A 7353-nucleotide genomic window follows, 5' to 3' on the forward strand; every position below is an offset into this window, starting at 1 on the left:
GATTGGATTTGTAAACGTTCACTTGAAGCTTAATAAAAGTTATTATAAAAAAAAAAAAAATTAGGGGATGTAGAGGCTCACAGCCTGTGAATGGAAGAGCACTGAAGGGAATCCACCGGGTTATGTTTTTCCTTTGTATGTGTGCAGGAATGATATGGAAAATATTAGGAGAACTACATCGGTATTCCTTCAGGGGAAAAATTAAATAAAACTGTTGCTGTTGAGTGGATTCCGACGCATAGGAACAATATAGGACACGATAAAACTGCTCCATAGTGTTTCCTAGAATCTGCCAGTTGCCCTTTGGTTGGTAGCCCAGTTCTCAACTAGTGGACGACCCGGGGGCTCTTTCTTTCCTGAAAGAATGACTTTAAACAGTGTTTAAACAGAGGAAAACTCTGGACGTGCTGGGGATCCATCCCTAAACCTCTTACATACAAAGCATGCGGTCTACCACTGAGCTGCGCCCTCCTTCCGTACAAGTTTTTGCTTAACTTTATTTACAGTTAGTTTTATTAGGATCCTAAAGCCTTGGAATGCAACTGTTATAAAAAAAAAAAAAAAGGATAATAATAATTATGCATATGTCAACAGAACTGCCGAAACCCGGGATTGAACCAGGGACCTTTAGATCTTCAGTCTAACGCTCTCCCAACTGAGCTATTTCGGCTGCCGTGTGTGGGAGGGGCGCGGGGTGCCGGTTTAGTTATACCTTAAAGTATTGTTTACAGGACTTGTACGTTTGTAAATGTAAATCTCATGCAATATTATCTACTCACAAACCTGAAATTCTGTGAGGTCTGTTGCCATCCACGTCTGAAAAGTGTTTTCCAATTTTTGAAGACTGTGGATGGGTTGGTAGAGGAGGAGTGCCAGGAATGGAAAGTAGAACAGGAAGAAGCTTCTCTGCTTGGTAACCTCAGGCTGTCCCACGCTCCAAACACTACTCAGAAAACTAAGGAAATTCCTAAAGAAATGATCGAGGCTGTTCTTTCTCTCCTCTTTCAGTCCTTCTTTTTCTGTGTTCTTCTTAGTGACACTGTAATGGGGAACAGAGGGTTACTGAGCACATTAGTGTGAAGGGCTTCTTATTCTGGAGTAGAAATGGGGAAACATAATCCATCAAACAATGTGTTTATTTCCATACGAATACGCAAAAAGTGTTTTCGAAAAGAGAAAAGAACGGAAATGTTGGAAATTATAAAAAGCAGATGAGCTGCATGGTTTGCTGAGCGATTATTCTGCTTAATCATAAAAGGACTTTCACTAAGGGTTTTCAAACACCATGTTGTAGAAAACACCCCACACCACACACATACACCCCAGCTGAATTAAAATCACAAGAGTACTGGTAAGTACATTTCTTACATATGCCAACAGAATTCCAGTTCCTTCTCTTTACAACTTTATATAAAGTCATAAGGTGGTCATTTAATATCACATCAGATTCCTGAGGGAGATGCATGCAGCCAAAGGGCTATGGGCGGGTGTGAGGAGAGAGAGGGGAGAGAAGGATAAGGATACACAGATACATCTGAGTTACTTACATTTCCTAAAATAAACACTGGCCATTGGAGGTCAATTCAAGGGGCTTCTACTGCTTGCCAAACCAGAAACAAGGCACCAAGAACGGACTCAAACTTTCAGTCTTCTGATCCAGAATCAGAGGCGTTGTCCATCAGGCCACGGGAGCAATACACTAAAGAAGTAGTCCAAACCTAAAAGTGAAAATGTTGTTAGGGAGCATTGGGTTTGTTTTCAAACTTTTCACTTTGCAAAAGGAAGAAACTTCAACCACATTCAAAACAGAAATCAAATAGCAGCTGAAACCCGTAAAGATCACAATTACTTAGAATTAATAAATTGTGAGATTACAAGAAATGACATATTTCTTGAAAGGCACTCTCCTCTAGTCACTGATAATAATGGTGCATTTGGGTAGAGAAACATGAGCCAAGAACTGAACTCTGAAATAAAGGCTTGCAGATGACAGCATGAGGAAGCGGGGAGCCATAAAAAAAAATGCTATATTTAGACCTTTCCTGTCTTAAAAATAAGGTGGCATTACTTGAGGGAGAAAGGTCTGGAAGCCTAAACAATAGTACACCTTGTCGGAAATGCCTGCATTTAATGCCAGGAAAATATTTTATTATAATCCATTCATAACATAGGCTTTAACAACTTGATTCTCTACCAACAAGTAGAAGAATCACCCGATATGCAGGTGGCCCAGGGTTAAACCAAAAACCAAACCCACCGCCGACGCGTTGATTGTGACTCACAGCGACCCTATAGAACAGAGTAGAACTGCCCCCTAGAGTTTCCAAGGAGGCCTGGTGGATTTGAACTGCTGACCATTTGTTTGGCAGCCATAACACTTAACCACTACACCACCCAGGGCTATGGATTCTAAATTGGTCCCTGGAGCACTGGTCCAATTGGTAGATCCCCAATCCATGTCTTATATATTCGTAGGGTAGGAGAGATGAGAAATACATAAATTCCTAAAGAAAAGCAATTACAAATTCTCTCAATTTTCACAGTCTAACATTCTTAGAATTGCCGAGATATTTGCAGAAATAAACAATACTCTTCTTCCATGACCGGCTTAGTCTTTCCTTCCCAGAGAGGTTAATCTTTTCTTCTCACCAAAAATCTTCCCTTTTGTTTGTTCCCAGATTCCCTGTACCTTATTTTCTCCAAGTGTAGGTCAAAAGGAACGAACTGTCTTGGATCATATTCTAGGTAGTATGTTCTAAAGTACATTTCTTCATCAAGATAATTATCCTTTTTCCTTGGATGTGGGCAGCAAACAGTGAATAAAGACAGAGAGAGGGAAGAGAAGAAGAAGAAACAGGTGGAGGAGGGGGAGAAAAAAATGAGAAGAAGAAGTGGCTCACACATGATAGGGAAGTGCTTCATGAAGAAAAGCAAACCTAGAGATGTAGAGGGTTAAACTCAGGCTCCCTTGTTTACCCACCTTTATGGAATGTTCCCTTCATCTTCAAATTCTCTCTTTCAACTCCTTTCTCCTCTGCTTCCCAAGACTGCAAGGATGATGTACAAGACAGTGCAGAGGGATACAAAGAGTAGCATGAGTGTTGCTTCCAGAAAAATAGGTGCATATAGGGAAATGAGAAACTGGGATAAAATCACAACACTTGGCAAGTAATGAAGTCCTTCACCAGTATGGTCAGAAACTTGGCAGTGCTTTTCTAGGGGAAGCCATTCTGGTTCCAAAAATCTAAAGTGATACAAGGCAAAGAGAGAAAAAAGGAAATGATCTGAGAGATGACAACGTCTCTTTCAAACAAAATCTTGGCAATGAAGAGAATTCAAGAAAAGCTATTTGAAAACACTCAATATGAAAGCAACTGGTCACATATAACCAAAAAAGCAAACCTGTTGTCATCAATTCCAACTTATAGAGAACCTAAAGGACAGAGTAGAAGGGCCCCATAGGATTTCCAAGCCGTGGCTGGTGGATTGGAACTTCCATAAATTAACCAAAAAAGACAGGCTCCGGAAAAAAACACCCACACCCACACACACACAAAAAAAAAAACACAGAAAAGGGCCTGTGTGACTCAGTTGGTATAGCATTGGAGTTTCCATCTCAGTGTCCAGGGGTCAAGTCCCTGTTTAGGCAATCTTTGTTTTAATCTAATTATTTCTCTTAGGCTGAAGCCGTTCATTTTGCCGTAGTTACTTCTGATAGAAGCTTTGCTTCTTCACTCCTCTCTCCCCTCTCTTTGCTCTACAGGAATATGAAGAGAATCATAATGGAAAAAGAAACGATAGCACTTTCCCTAGCCACAGTCTGCTTTGTCCCACTCTAGGTAGAAATGCAAAGCTTTCAGTAATTCAGAGGAAAAAGATAGGGATGACAAAAAGCAGAGATAGCAAGGAGAAAGAAAAAGTCAGGATTCAGGGATATTTTGGATTTGGGGAGCTAGAAAATATGTAATGCCTTTCACTGAGCACAGAAAGAGGTTTGTATAGTTCTGCTTGTACACTGATTGAAACACCGTTTACTTTTTGCCCCATGGAATGTTTACATGATGAATTTGCCAGCCCTAAGAGACAGCCTTGTGAAGTCCTTTTCTAAACACTGGAATACCTAAGTCTGAAACTCCATAGTCTGCTGACCTAGAGATTTGGGTTTTTATGTGGTTTTTGGAGGAAAAGCACCTGTCAGTTGAATGGCAGTGAGGGTGGTGATTGGAAACCTAATCAAAACTTCCGAACTCTAAAAGCAAAGCAAACAAAAAGAGACCTTGAAAGGAGTGAGAGAAATGGCACCTTACTTTTTGGGAAAAAAACAATTTGAATGAGAGTGGATATCACATCAAAAACCACGGAGGCCAGAATGAAGAGGCACATTTTTCAAGTGCTGAAAGACAAGAATTGTCAATCCAGAAAAAACAAAAAATTCTTTTGGAATGAAGGAGAAAGCAAGACATTCTCAGTCAGAGGAAAGTTAAGAGAGTTTGCCACCAGAAGAACTACCCTAAAAGAAAGGTTAAAGTCTGTTTTCCAGAAATGAAGGAAATAATAAAGGATGGAATTTTGGAATATCGGGAAGGAAGAAAGAGTATGGTAAGCAAAAATAGAAGTAAATACAATAAGCTTTTCTTGTCCTCTTGAGTTTCCTCAAAAGTTTGCCATGAGAGAATTATTCTGACCTCACTTATACGAAATACCTACAACGGGCAAGTGTATAGAGACCTAAGTTTATCAGTGGTTACCGGGGTGGGTGGAAGACTCACTGCAGAGGGGATACTGAGCTTCTCGTTAAAGGGTGATGGGAAAATTTTGAAATGGATAGATGGTTGAGCAACATAATAAGCATGATCAGTGTCACTGAATTGTACATGTAAAACACCTTAAAATGGAAATTTTTTTTTACGTATAATACTTAAGACAATTAAAAAAAAAGCTGTTTGTCATAATTACAAACAGCAAATGCTGTGATTTATTTGCGTATCAATCAACCCCTCTGGAAAAAAATGTTACCACTATTTTTTTTGTTCACCCATGTGAATATACACTCCAATTGCCTAAACAAGGCATGGCACATAGTAGGTGCTCAATAAGGTTTACTAAAAAATTGTATAAACAAAGAGCCCAGGCCCTCAGAGCTCTCACCCTAGCTACTCTCAGTTTCCACTCCTTGCCCCCAGAAAACCATACTGCTCCTAGCCACCAGGGGGCTCTTCCTACAACATAATCATAACCATGCCACCGAACAGCTCAATTCCCGTTCACCAGCTTGCAGAGCAAACCAAAAAACCAAAACCAAACCCCCTGCCTTCAAGTCAATTCTGACTCATAGCGACCCTACAGGATGGAGTATTTTGAAAAATTTGATCTTTATTTATTTTGCGGGCTTGGTATGAGAATGATAACATAAATAACAGGTACATAGGAGATATTACTGATGACAAGATGTACAAAAAAAAAAAAGGACAGGCGGTAATATTGTTCATTATAATTCAGATACTATGTAAGTCGGAAACTACATGTATCTATTTTCCTTTTTGACAGAAAAACCTTTCCCTGCGTCTTCACATACGTGTACCTCCTTTTGATGTTAACTGCGATTTCCAGTAAATGTTTTATTTAAAGATTGAAATAAGAAGGAAAAGGGAATGAGTGAGAAAATATAGGAAAACTGGTATTATGGAGTATCAATTGGGAATGTGCTGATTCTAGTTATTTTTTATCCTTGCATATTAGGAAGGCTTCTAATTCCCTTACAGTCTTCGTTCCCTTGTCCAGGATCCAAGCCACTCCTTCACCTAAAAAGACTTGGAACTTACAGCCATCTATCTCTCATATTTAGACAGAACACACATAGAGAAATCGGTGAGCATAAGATGGGCTCCTCTGCCTCTGCTCAGACTTTTGACCCAGAAAACACAAAACACTAAAGAAAACTGTTGGCAATGTCCTTCCTCACCTCTTTTTCTCTCTTTCTGTCTCTTAATAGTAATACAAATGGGAGCCAAGGTAAACTGCCTGTAAATGTGCATGCTTTTGTTTTGGTGTTTGAAGTGATTCTGTTGAGATCCAGTTCTTCTTTTGCCCCCTTTCTGAAGGTCTTACTTCCATTGTCACAGTCACCTAAGTGGACGTAGAGGCTCACAGCCTACGAATGGAAGAGAATTCAAGGCAATCTACCGGGTTATGTTTTTACTTTCTATATGTGCAGGAATAGTATGAAAATATTAGGAGAAATAAATGTGTATAACTTCGGGATTGGATTTAGGTAGTGTTGAATGAGAGAAAAAGGGTGGAGATGCCAGGGATGGAACCCACAGCCTCTTACATGCGAAGTATGCACTCTACCACTGAGCTATACCACCCAGGTGGATAGTAACTAGTCAAATTTATCTAAATATTAGTGGAGATCAAATGATAGAATTTTTCAAGATCACTGACAGATTCATTGGAAATACCTTTTTTCAACAACATAAAGGGCAACTATACACATGGACCACAACAGATGGAATACACAGGAATCAAATCAACTGCATCTGTGCAAATTGTGATGGAGAAGCTCAATATGAAGGGTCAGAACAAGACCAGGAGCTGACAACACAACAGACCATCAATTTCTCCTTTCCAAGTTCAACTAGAAGATGAGGAAAATTAAAACACGGCCACCAGAGCCAAACATGAACTTGAGTATATTCCTCCTGAATTTCGAGACCATCTCAAGAGATTTCATGAATTGAACACTAGTGACTCAAGAAGACTAGATGACTTGTCAGATGACATCAAGGACATCATACATGAAGAAAACAAAATGCCACTAAAGACAGGAAAGAAAGAAAAGATGGAAATGGAATCAGAAGAGACTCTGAAACTTGCTCTTAAAAGTTGAGTAGTTAAAGGGAATGGAAGAAATAATGAAGTCAAAGAGCTGAAAAGAAGATTTTGAAGAGAGGCTTGAGAAGACAAAGTAAGGTATGAAAATGAAATATGCAAAGACCTGGAGTTAGAAAACCAAAGGAAAGAACACACTTGGTATTTCTCAAGCTAAAGGAACCAGAAAAAAAAAAAATTCAAGTTATGAGTTGCAACGTTGTAGGATTCTATGGGGGAAATTATAAACAAAGTAGGAAGAATCAAAAGTAGATGGAGGCATTCACAGAATCACTGTGCCAAAGAGAATTGGTCTATGTTCAACCATTGCAGGAGGTAGCATAGAATCAAGAAATGATGGTACCGAAGGAACAAGTCCAAGCTGCACTGAAGTCATTGGCAAAACACAAGGCTCAAGGAATAGATGGAATACCAGTTGAGATGTTTGAACAAATGGATGCTGTGTTGGAGGTGCTGTCATCT

The 7353-nt window shown here is 39.5% G+C and overlaps 1 non-coding gene across 1 annotated transcript; it reads right to left on the reverse strand.

Moving 5' to 3' along the window:
• Nucleotides 1-597: 597 nt before the first annotated feature.
• On the reverse strand, nucleotides 598-670 carry TRNAF-GAA (transfer RNA phenylalanine (anticodon GAA)). Its single transcript has one exon. It is a non-coding gene; the product is annotated as a tRNA-Phe (tRNA).
• Between the last annotated feature and the right edge of the window lie 6683 nt (nucleotides 671-7353).

Source organism: Loxodonta africana, chromosome 1 (genome assembly GCF_030014295.1).
Source record: "Loxodonta africana isolate mLoxAfr1 chromosome 1, mLoxAfr1.hap2, whole genome shotgun sequence".
Taxonomy (NCBI): Eukaryota; Metazoa; Chordata; class Mammalia; order Proboscidea; family Elephantidae; genus Loxodonta; species Loxodonta africana.